The 13,152-nt window shown below is 37.9% G+C and overlaps 1 protein-coding gene across 2 annotated transcripts in view; it reads left to right on the top strand.

Annotated features, from left to right (window-relative positions):
• The first annotated feature begins 1,461 nt into the window (after nucleotides 1-1,461).
• ptprfa (protein tyrosine phosphatase receptor type Fa) overlaps nucleotides 1,462-13,152 on the top strand; it is a 211,210-nt gene continuing 199,519 nt past the window's right edge. Inside the window, exon 1 of one of the 2 annotated variants that reach the window (XM_058403026.1) lies at nucleotides 1,462-1,778. The gene's annotated coding sequence lies outside the window, so the exon portion shown is untranslated. Of the gene's footprint in view, nucleotides 1,847-13,152 lie in introns of both variants that reach the window. The other variant, XM_058403025.1, reaches the window with a different exon arrangement.

Genomic DNA, 13,152 nt, shown 5'->3' with positions numbered 1-13,152 from the left:
ACCTTTTCTGCAACACATCAAATCAGCTTCCTGTTATTAAATTGCTCCTTAATGGTTGATTTTGAAACTGAATTCTGAAGTTTGGGGTTCATCTTTGTTTTCCTCACAAGCCTCCTTATTTTCTGTGTGGTTTTAATTTTGTGCTTTATATTGCTGTATAATATGATACTATAATTTTATCTATCTATCTATCTATCTATCTATCTATCTATCTATCTATCTGTCTGTCTGTCTGTCTGTCTGTCTGTCTGTCTGTGACTTTTTAAAAAGGACCTAGAAAATGAATTTGTGATGTAGAAATGATTCAGTTTGTTTAGTTTAATTGGGGAAAAAATCCTATCACATGTATTGTTTCAATTCCTCTTTCTTTTGGCATGTTGCAAAAAAATCACAGAATTGATCGACTCATATCATAATAATTGTACAAACATAAACTTATATTCTGCTGTCATGAAATGGCTGGTGCTATGTCTGACCTGTTAATTTAGTTGGATAAAATATTTTAGAAAAGAGTGAAGACACTTTCTTTTTTTTTTTTCTTCTAAATGAAAGTTTAGATGATGCAAACATTCAACGTCTTCAGTAACCGCTTTATCCTGGTCAGGGTTGCAGTAGATCTGGAGTCCAACACGGCACTGCTAACTACTGCAACACATTTTTCCCACACTTTCAAAGCTATCTATCACCTTCATCCACTGCATAGTTTTAGAATGCATTTAAATAAAACTCTGAGTTAAAATACTGAATGCTGAAATGAATACCTTATAAACAGTCCCAGCACCTAATAAAAAAAAATAAAGTAATAAATAAACTTGTGGCATGGTGGTGCATCGTTGCCTCACAGCTCCTGGGCTAGGGGTTCACACCTGAGCTCAGGTTACCGTGTGTGCAGTTTTGCATGTGCTCCCTGTGTTCATGTGGGCTTCCTCCAATGTCATTGGTTTCTTCCGACTTTCAATCCATGTAGGTAAGCAAATGATCTATGCTAATCTGCCCCAAGCTTTGAATAAATGTGTGTAAGGTGTAATGAATTGGTGTCCCATCAGGGTCTCCTGCTCCTCCTTGTCCCCATGATCCAGGAACTGCCTCAGACTCACAGTGACACTGCCTGGGATAAGGTGCTTACTGAAGATAAATGAACGAAGTGTGTGATGATCTGCACATTTTAGTGGTACCCAGTCAGCCTCATTGACTGGTATGTAAATGAGCTGATAAGTTCAGTCAGGTGAGAGCGATTAAAAACAGGGGGACTGTGGGAAATACTGATCCCGCACACATGTTATCCTCGTGATAAGTTTAATCATGTGTCCTGGAATAGCAAGCACTGTGGGATTTGGAGTAGAAAAGCAGGACCTGGAGGGAAACACGTCCGGTGTCCAGCGTCAGCGAACGAGTCCGTGAGAGAGAGAGAGAGAGAGAGAGAGAGAGAGAGAGAGGGGAGCGTGAGAGCGAAAAGAGAGCAGAGCTGCCGCCCGCCACACGGAGAAGCGCGCGCACACGGACGACAGAAGATCTATTTGTATCGTCCAACGGACCATACATTCGTGTTTGAGGAATATACTTTGAATTGCGTGGGGGAATTTTCTGTCTGCCTTAAGACTCTGTGGAGAGAAAACAGGACACGACAGAAGAGACAGAGAGAGAGAAAAAAGAGAGGAATAGAGAAAGAAAGAGAGAGAGGAGACGAAGAGAGGACGCGGCTGCTGTTCAGAGCGAGCGCGCGCGCACGAGATACAGCGGGGGACAGAGAACCCAGAGCATCAATGCATGGAGAGAGCGTGAGTTTAAAATGCGCACCGCTCACATTATCCGGCTCTGGTTTTAGAGGGAAAAAGAAACACTTCAGGTATCTTGAACTGCACGTGCGTTTATTTCATGCATGCTTTCTTTCTTTCACCACCCATGACAGCCTCTCAGCAGTTGCATGGGTTGAATTCCCACCTCCTCCCTTATTCCTCAAGTGTTAATTGATTTTTTTTTTTGGGGGGGGGGGGGCAATAGAATCATGAACTACTGTGCTTTAAAACAAAAAACCAAAAACCTGTTACATGTATTCGGTTGCACGGGCTGAAATCTGTTGCGTTCAGAATTGCATAAGAGCACATACATGACTCAGAATGGATGCAGCATGTCTTCAGTGTCAGTCCTGTTGCAAGCATTAGACATGACACATGACAAGAAACTTTAGTCTGCCAGATTCAGATCTGGATGTATTCCAGAGAAAAGAAGGCAGGATATGATATGGGACCGGAGTTGCTTGTTGTTGAATCTGATGGTATTTTGCACCATCTGAGGGAACGAGAGCAGACACGATGTAGGTTTAATCCGGGATGAAGCCGCTGCAGAGATGTGAGTGTGAGGTGCTGCGTTTTTAGAGAACCACCACCTACTCACACACGCACACAAACACAAGGAGCTTGATCAGGAGATCGGCCACTCTGTTGGAGTATATGAATATGGGTTCATCACTGCATCTGTTTCAGGGATTTTGCAACAATGACGTGTGCTTGGATACTTGTGTGAGACAGATACCCCAGGGAGCGGACTCTGCAGTTCACTCACAGTTTGGTCTCGTTTTTCTTTAGCCGAAGAAGCACAACAAAGATTTGCCAGTTTCGAATGAGCTCGTAGCGGCTCTCTAAAAGCAGCTGAGCCCATTTGCACTGTATATGTGTTAAAAGAATGTTTTTAGGGATAAAAAAAAACAATCAAGTGTTCAGCATTTTTCTTTTAGTCGGTTGATTGAAATGTGCCAAGTGTCTAACACTTGATTCTTCTAAGCGCTGGAGCTACAAAGCTATTGCAACAATCTAAAATGTAAAAGCAAGAGACAAACGACACTCTAAAATTCACCAAGCCGTTCCCTTAATTTGGCACAGTCAGAGTTAAACTGGCACAGAAGCTTAGAGAAACATTTCAAGGCTTTATTGTACTGCTGTTGAAGGCTATTATTTTCAACTCATTTAGTAGGCATGTCTTGATTTGATGTTAAAATCAGGGATGTTTAGCATTTTATTATACTATATATGTTGTGTAGTACTGTGTAGAACCTTTTAAAGTGATTAAGGAGCTCTCATGAATGTCTGTTCAATCTCATTATATATTAGACTCTTGCACTTACTGTATTCCCTTGGCAGGGAGGAGTATGTGTGTGTGTGTGTGTGTGTGTGCATATATATATATATATAAAGAAAGGAAATAGAAACAAAGGAAATAGTTTATAGGAAATAAGGAAATAGTTGGAACGATTGTTCTTTCACAACAGTTTACTAGTTTTTTACAATATAGCATGTCGTTTCTAATCCAGTAAATAGCTCTGCCCTCTGCTAATGGAATCCCACTCAAGTGTCAATGCCGAGGCCTGAATCATAAACAGAGCAAACACATTGCTGGTGATTAACATTGCACTGCTGGAGAGCTCTCTCTCTCTCTCTCTCTCTCTACTGTTTCTGTCTCACACAATATTTCTCAATCTTTCTTTCAGTTTCTCCTTCTTAATGCTGATCATTAACACTGATGGAGACTGGGAGAGGTTCCTTCTCTCTCTCTCTCTCTCTCTCTCTCTCTCTCTCTCTCCCCCTTAGTCTCCTTTTCTCAATGGACTGTCATGCTCAGTTGGAATATCATGTTAATAAATCAGCTGCAATATTAATGATAGACAGGGAAGCCTATGCAATGCATGAATTCATTATACATAATATCTCATTCATTCATTTTGAAGTGTTGTTTTCATTTCTGAGGGGAAACTGGTTCATATTTCAGGCACATTTATTTGCCCCTTCATTTCTTTTAACACAGCTGACAGCTCATCAGCCCATGTATAGGTTTGATTAGTGATATTGCTGGCCAAAGTGGGTTGCTATGGCCTTTTCATTTCTTCCTGGTGTCCTTTATTATTTCTGGCATGTTTTCTCTCCGTCACCCTGCGCATCTACTTATTCTAACAGGCTTGAGTAGCTGAGGTACACCCCAGAAGTGATCCACGGTCACTCTGCATTAGAATGGACTCACACACCATGTGATGCCCCATGCACCATGATACGGGCAGGAAATCTGTTCCAACGGAAATTGGAGCATGACTCATATCCTTGGAAAGGGTCCCCTTCTTTATTATCAAACTCTAACTTTGGAGTAATGATGCATTTACGCCTATATGATGCATCTGTGAGCCATTTTAGGCTTTTTATTCATTCACAGGAGCGCTTGCTTGCAAAATTACTTCTGTGTTTCATGGGTTTCTGAGTCATGCTGACGTCTTTTGGGTGCTGGTGCAATTAGGTGAGTGACAATACATTGGTATGACTATACATTTGAAGAAAGCCAAGTTTACGACGCACAGTATGATTTGACATGATTAATTACAATGAAGGATTTGTTTTTAAATGGGCTGAAATATTTTTTGGTACTTGTGATGTCAATGTTGAGGCAAATAATAGTGTTAATTAATAGTAATAGTCATTACCATGCAGTCCTAATGATTATCAAATTACATTTCTAATGATCAGATTCATTTTTAATGGCTTTTCATCCACTTTCTTTTTAATCAATGAACATTTGCTTCTTCCACCCACATGCATCACCATCTGTTATGTTAATTGTAGCTTTGTGGTTTGAATAATAAATGATGAATTGCAAACATTGGGATAAATAGCAAACTTGGCTTAAGTTTTTTGTAAAAAAATTAGCATTGGTTTAATTAAATCTGTTTATCAAATCACATGACCGTTCCATAACCTGTGATTTACTTTCATTTTAATTTATTCCTTTTTGTTTTTTTGTTTTTTTTATTACCTTCACAAACTTATTTGTCTAAAATAATTCAGAAATATATCCAAACCGTTCCATTTCACTCTATGGCATTTCTTGTCTCAACAAAGTGCACTGGATGATTATTTGACTTCTCACAGTCATGGAAATATCTGAGCGCTGGTCATGCATGTCCTTGGTGTCGTGTAGGACTGAGGTCTACTGATTGAGGTGTTCCAGGATCACTCGACATCTCTCTCTCTCTCACAAACCCGGAGTCCCGGAGTTACAATTACTCTCATGCTCGCTTGTCGTTCATTCAGCAGTGATTGTGTTTTATTTCCACATAGACCAAGAGCCTGACTCAATCAACAGACCACAGGTCGAGACTGTCACACCAAAACAAAACCAGCAGGAGGCTGTAATGTGAATCACCTATATCTGTGTAAGAAATGGCCCATGAGCACTGTGAAGGGCAATCTGGGAAAACATGCCACCTCTTGTGGAATCACATGATGACTGGTCCCAGTTGGTTTCATTATAGCATTCATGAACTCAGTCATGCTGCCTTTCAGTTGTTGCATTACAGTTTACCGTATGCTGGAGAATAACACACCACTCAAGGATTTTTTAAATAGTAACATGAGCACAATAACTTTTTGTGGTAACTGGTGCTTAAAAATTATCTAAGAGTTCTAAGAAATTAAAATGTTCTAATGTGGACATAAAAACGCCACACACATCTTGAATACAGGCATATCCAACTAACAGATCTCTCTGTTTTGTAATTATTTCAATACTTCTCTTTTTATAGCTGTTTAATTGAGAATAATTTCGAGCTGGAATTTATAACATTCTACTTTCAGATAATTTTGCATATTTTTAAGGGTTTTTTCAAGAAGCAAAATAATCTGGTAATACAATAAGATAGATCTGAGCGTGAAATAAGGTTTTAACATAGTTTTCTTGGGGGGAAAAATGCCCAGAAACTCTAACTCTGCCATTTAATTAAGAGAAACCTAAGAAAGAAATATAAGCAAGAGTCACCGTAGCAAATAAAAAATGAATTCTTAAACAAATGATATTTTGACACGAGAAAAAGCTTAGCAAAAATCACGATTTGAATAATCAATGCTTAGAAATGCCTTGCTGTAGGTAAGAAGCATAGTTAATTTCATCTAATGGCATTAGGCAGGTAGCAAACTTCTCATTTATCATATTATTACAATATAAACATACTCCAAAAGTTTGATTTAACAAGGGTTCATAGTGTTGTTTTTAAATTTTGTTTATTGTAGAAGGAAATCTGATGTAATATTTTCATCTGTCTGATAATTAGCCTTCATACAAAGTATAACGTGTGGGGGGAAAAATATATATATATATATATATATATATATATATATATATACTCTGTAGTGGCACAGAGTTTGGGCTGATGTCCATGTGGATTTTCTGTGCATGTTCTTCCCGTGTCTGTGCGGGTTTCAGCTGGGTTCTCTGGTTTTCCATCTACCTCCCAAATATATAAGCCAGTAGGTGGTATAGACACAATGTGTGTGTACGTGGTGCCCTGCTATGGAGTAGCATCCTGTTCTGGATGTGGATCCAACAGAGAAGTGACCTGGATAAAGCAGCTGCTGAAGATGGATGGATGGATGGATGGATCTGTGGATGGATGAATGGATGGATGGATGGATATCCACAACCAGTTCTTTATTATGACGTGATTTTAAAGTAGGTTTCTTCACTTTCCACAGCACTGAGATGTGCTCTTTGAATAAAGCTGTGCTGTCAGCTAATGTAAGAAGGGGAAGCTTTCTACTTTTCACAATGATGTTAAAATAACCAAGGCCTTCACTCCAAATCTGAGCTGAGTTTCTTTTGATCAAGTCAAAGCTTGCTACAGGCCTTTTTCAGAACATCTCTATCCTATAGGTTATGTCATGATTCAGAGATTTTCAAAGCCTTTTTTTTTTCTTTTTTTAACACCAACATATAATTTGTCATTCAGTGACCTTCTAATCACCTTTCTATTTCTGTGTTCACCCACGTGCTTGGTGTTTATGTAAAGCAGCCTGCAAGTAGTATTTCATTTTCTTCTCATTCACAATTTGAGTCATTCATCATGCCTTGTGTCTGCTGGTTGGAAACAAGATGAAATAATTCCGAGATCGATTAAATCAACATAACAGTTTCGACTTTCAGATTTCTGAGATCAGTGTGAAATAAAGGTGATATTATTATGAAGCAAACTAACAGCCTGCTCTCCTTAAATCTTAGGATTGTGTGTTTATCCATTCCTGTTGTTAATAAACTTTATAAGCTGCACATGGGTCTCATTTCCTGTTTTCTAGCAAGTAGGTTAATGATTTCCTGGTTTTTATTTGTTGTTGTTTAATAACTTAAATTAATGCACCTCCATAAATAATTAAGAATAAACATTGTAACAGGTGCTTTCATTAGCATGAACAGCAATTAGTATTATGAATTCCCACAACAACACTGGAAGGTGAGTTTATTCTGTCTATACAGCATGTCTGTGTAGCTTCACTCTGCTGCACTTATAAGACAGATGCACGCTTGATGAGCTTCGTAGAACACTCCAAGCTGTTAATCTATGCAGGTCACAGCAATGTGTTTAAATTGCTATTGATATTCATATATTAAAATGATATTAAAAAGCATTTCATTGACGCATTTTGAGTTCATATTGTATTCCCTATCTAAGCTCCATGGGCAAGTGATGTTCATGGGGGTCAGTCATGTCTTTCCCCTGTACAGAAACACACAGTATTAAAATACATATACGCAGTGCAGCATACATTGTGCCATGACAGTATAAAAATATTAAGATATTTATTTATATCAAATCTACAATGATTGGCGTAATATTCTAATATCATTTTTGTGTGAATTTCTAATGGCGTGTAGCATTTCCTTTCTGTCTACTCTGAAAGACTTATGAGTCTTATGAAATTAAGATGGATTGAAATTTCTATTAAAATGTATGTGTATTACTTTTTGGTCTGCTCCAACCAGAAAGTTTGAAAATGGAGCGCTCATGGGATCTTAACCTTTGTTGAACATTCAAATGGGTTCCTTTGAATACAGATATGGCGTACAAATATTCTTGGTTCAATAATATTGTTTTCAACGATATTGTTCTTGTTGTTTTTTGTTTCAAAGGTCTTTTATGTACAGTTGGGTAATTGATATCAAATAGCTCCTACTCCTCCTCAAAATCATCCCATAATAATCCATTTTTGTGAGCCAGCAGTGTAAACACGATCCCATTACTGGGACTGGCCATTCCAGTCTGAACAGATCAGTTGTCGTTAAGCTACTAGTATGTATAAATAAATGACAAAGAATGCATATAGGTAAAGAGAAAATCTGATGAAGAGTGATGGAAACATATTTTTGTAATAAATGTCAGTTTGTGATGGAGAGAGCAGACTAACATGACTGAGCTCAGTCAATCCTGTGAAATCAGCACACTTTTTTTGCAATGCATAATGCTCTCAAAGCTTCTGCAAACAAAAAAAATGTCTCTTTTAGAATGCACAGGGTGAGAGAAAAAGAATTTTTGCATCGGAGAAGAAAATAATGCCTTCCAAACTATACTGGTGAGTCTGTTACCTGTCAGTGTTTCCCTAAATATCCTGCAAATCTGTAATAATCTCAACCCATTATATTGTGGGAAAATGTCCCAGAGCATTGTATGTTTTCCACCTCCTTGGGCTTGAACGTTTGCTCTGTCAAACAGCATCCTGATTAGATCATCTGAGCAAATGAGAATCAGTTGACTCTCCATTTACACTTGTTAATCTCCTGCTTGGAGAGACAGAGACGTTTCTATGAAATTGAGACTTGATAGAATGGACAGACTTGTTTGTAAGCTCTCAGGCTAGATCAAGTACACTTGTGCATTTTACGAGCCATTATTTTATGGACGATCTCTCAGATGGGAAATAGATAGGTGTTGGATTCAGAGGCTCTGTAATACCCCACTTGGGGGAATGGTCCAGCTTTAACCTTGACATGTTCCTAGGGATTATAACTCATGTATATGAACCCTTCTGGTTTATAAAATATTCCATCAGGTTTGACCCATTAAACTTTTCCATACAGTGCTTTATGGCTATGACTTCAGGATGCAACATGCTACACATAAATATATCTGTTTATTAGTTGCCTGAATTTGTATTGGCCCTAAATAGTATTAAGGCTTCAGCCATTTTTTATTTGTTTGTACTGCCTCGAAAATGTCAGCTGAGCATTCTTTGCCGAGGTTATCTAATTTTCAGTCACTCACAAATGGGAATAAATACGACGTATAAATTGTAGAACCTGTTATAATGTCTAAAGCGACCAAGTCAGAAGTAATTTGCCTTATCATCAGATCATCTGCTTGAACCCTGGCAATGCCATAGCCTTGCAAAGCAGAGAGGCGGGAAGAATACATTTAGCTCTGCTCTTTGGGTAGACAGAATGGCATTTCTCTTCACTGTCAATCAGAATGACACTAATTGTGGGCATGGGTGAACTCATGTATATGGAAGGTGGGCGCTAGAGCATTTCTCTAAATGTGCTCTGCTGCATTGTGATGTCAGATTAGTGTCGGTTCAAAAAGATGCGATGGCAGAGTTGAGCATGAAACACAGCTGGCAGATGTTGTGCAGTAGGTAAGAACTTTTCTTCGTATTGAAGCACTCTCTCTTGTATTTATGTCTTAAAGATATAGCAGCTCTTTTATATCTAGAATGAGATTACATCCCTCTTTGAAAATCCAGTAGAAATATGCTTTACAGATAAAGTTTTTGCTTCTGCTGATATGTGGTGAAGTCATTATGTTTTCAGGTTGACTATGTGCCTGTACATTTGTATACGTTTGTCAGTCTGTCTAATCCAAGATTCCGATTAGTGCAGTATCAAGACAGTAACAAGCAGTTCAGTGTTTGTAGTGTACAGGATTATCATTGTAACCAGCAGTTGAACTGATTCGGTTTTGGAATTGATCCAAACATGGTCAAGGTGAAAGCAAGGTCAGCATTTTAGCTCTGTTCTGTTGTCTAGTTTTCATATTATTCTGATTATTATTCTAATTATTATTCTTTTATTAAGCTTCTACAATATTCCCCTGTCCACCACGGTTTTCAAGCATCCATTTAACTCTTGTGTGGTAAACAGTATTAAAGTTTGAGTTTTCTGATTGTGATATGCCCAAATAATGATCCGCTTAATAGATATCAGTAGCTATTGTCTGTGAAATCTCCAACACTATGGTTAACTGGTTAATGACCACAAGCAGATAAGGATAGATTTTCAGTTCTTGCCTAAAAACATAAAATAAAAAAAGAAAAATATTTGGCATTGTCACAACGCAGCTTTCCCGAAATGTAGATAAAAAGTATCTCTAATAAGTAAGCTAGAGGCAACAATGGCAAGGAAAATCTCCTTAAGATGACATGAGGGAGAAACATTGAGAGTAGGCAAGACCCAGAAGGGACTCATCCTCATCTGCTCAACAACGGATAGTGAGATTATAAATAATTTCTCTTCTAAAACTGTGTACTACAGAGTCAAGCTGTGTTAAGTGTGTTAAAAGGAACTTCAGGGCGAGTATAAGAGTCATTTCTGAATTCATTAGACTTTTAACTTTACATCTATTATATCCAAGTGAAGTTATGTATTTGGGAAACTATCCATCTACTTTCAGACTGTATTTCAGAAGGACAAACGCTGCAAAAAAAAAAAAAAGATCTAGTTAGCATTTACCTTGTTGGAAATGAGATACAGTATTTTGAAGTGTTTAACATCCATCATGTTCCGGATTGCGATATGCTGTGTTTAGGGTCAAACCTCTTATGTTTAATTAGAATGTACAGAAAATCCTTATCCAGGAAGTTCAAGTGCCTTGGGGATTATGGGAGTTTCTCCCGTTGGCCAAAGCTCTGATGTAGCTGCTATGCTTGTGATGGAAAGAGCAGGTGATTCATGGACTTTTCACCCAACACCCCCCCCCCCCCCCTTCACCAGTCCTCCCACCCCCTGAGACCTGAGCACCAGGGGGCATTATCAGTGGTAAATGGTTCTGAAATGTTTCGCCTCAGACAAGCCCAGGCAGGCTGTGATTTATGGCCCATCGATGCTGCAGAACAGTTAGCTGTGTTACTGGTAGGGATATGAGCATTTTCATGGCCACAGTTCAAGTTTATTTCAGTTATAAATTTCCAGAGACGCGGCACAAAAAGCAGCAGTGAATTTATGGCCTGAGAGATTGTTGTTTGCAAGCTGCCAGTAAGGAAGCAGCTTTTTAATGCAGTGAGGATAAGAATGACCAGCTGCTATTATGCTTTCTTTTTCACTTTAAGTCAAGAGAGGTATTCAAGACGCTTTCATGGAGTCAGGTCATAAATAATGTATTAATAATAACCTGGAAGTAAAAGCTAGTGAGATATTATTACATTCAATAGGTAACATAATAGCATTTATCCATAGCTGTATTCATCTATGCGTTTGGTTGTGCAGCTAGAATTGCCAAAGCTACTAACATACTCAGATAGAACCAAAACTTTCTCAGATAATCAATCTGAAATACTGATTACATGATAGATTCAACTTGCTCTATTTTTAGACCAAAGATCAGCTGGCTATTCCCAGTCTACTGTACCATAAAACTTTGCCCACCTAGCCAAATTTGTGCCCAGAGTAAGTACAGGATGGCCCTGAATCCCCTGCAATCCATCGTGTACCTTAATTAAACAGTTACATATAATGAATGAACACGACTATTCAGGGAACCATTTCTCCCAGTTCTTTCTACTTAACTGAATCTTGGATTTATGTTTATTTATTTGGCAGAAATAGAACTGAAATCCAAGGCGAGCACAAATCTGAGCAGTTGAGGGTTTTAAGAGTCTTTTTCAAGGCCCCAGCAGTGGCCTAAATCAGACAACTAAACTCAGCTTGTGTTTTATTTAAACATCAAGACTTGCTTAGATTGTTAAATGCTAGTAAAGAATTGTTTTTATATTTGATAATACAAATGTTGGTGAAGTTTGGGAGAAAGACCACGCATGAAACTCCTCCTCCTTACACGTATCTACTTACATCTACCTATCTACTATGGTGCTTCTCATTTCTTTGTTACACTAAATTGTTTCCTTTCCTTATTTCCCTACTTTGCTTCTTAGATCCTCTCTCCAAGGAAGTGGAGAAAGGATGCATAAATTGAAATCATGGACAGAAGGAATGAAAAACAAGCTTATTTAACAAATTGCTTACAGAAGTGTCACTCTAAAGCATCTTGTGAATTCACTTACTGATGACGTTTCCCAGCTTTATTAACTCAATAACAGATCCGCAAATGCAGAACTGTGATTACAGACTCAGTAATCCCTAATTAAAGCACCATGAATATAATATGCTTTCATTTTAAACAACAGTCTACTCCTCACCTTTAAAGCAAGGCATAACTATTGACTTTTAATGCAGGATTTTATTTGCACCCAGTGTTTTTAATTAAAATTATTCCTTTTGTATTTCTTCTTCTTATTATTATTATTGCATCATTTATTGAGACAGTTTTGGGCTTACACTTAAAGAAAGGCTTACATCATGTGCTACAACAAAAATTCTTATGCTCTCAAAGCCTCCTACTTCCTCTCTCCTGGATTTCTCTAACCGCGTTTTAGGACCCTTAAAGATTTGGACTTTGATCGATTTCCAGGTCACAGGCTAAAGGAGGTAGGATCAAGGAATCAAGCAGGCATCAATTAGAGTTTTGAGAAGCACCCAAAGTTTACAAAGCCTTTTCTTCATCTTCTCATCCTGGACTCCTTCACCCATGGCTTTTAGACTTTTTTTGCATTCGAAGCATTTCAGAGTTTAAGGATTCAGAGTGTGCTGGCCATTTCTTGCGTTACAGAACTGTCACATGAAATAGTTAAAATGTGTGTTTTTGCAAGCTGAGAATGAATTAAATTAAACATAGACATGAACTGTAGAAGGACAATTTCTATTTCTTTATTAAACAGTTCAAACAAACAAAACATTATATTGGTCGAATGCACTATAACTATAAACTGAACAACATGCAATGAAATACAATAGATTAAAAAATAGAGTTGAAATAAACCAGAATTTATTTCTATACAGGTAGGATAAGGGAATATATAAGATATAAGATAAAATATATAATGCAGAAATACAAGACTGGTGGGAGAAACTGAATGTAAAAGCAGCTGACCTCACCTGTGCCACCCAGTTGCCTTAATTGCGATCAAATATAACCATTGCAGCCACATAATTGACAATTATTGGAATAACTTGAATAGCCAAAAAATGAGAAAATACTTTCACCTTCAAATAACATACAATCATGGACATACAATGTACCGG

Source organism: Hemibagrus wyckioides, linkage group LG11 (genome assembly GCF_019097595.1).
Source record: "Hemibagrus wyckioides isolate EC202008001 linkage group LG11, SWU_Hwy_1.0, whole genome shotgun sequence".
In the NCBI taxonomy this organism is placed as follows: domain Eukaryota; kingdom Metazoa; phylum Chordata; class Actinopteri; order Siluriformes; family Bagridae; genus Hemibagrus; species Hemibagrus wyckioides.
The sequence above is the reverse complement of the archived record's forward strand: the minus strand, read 5'-3'. Positions and strand labels throughout refer to the sequence as shown.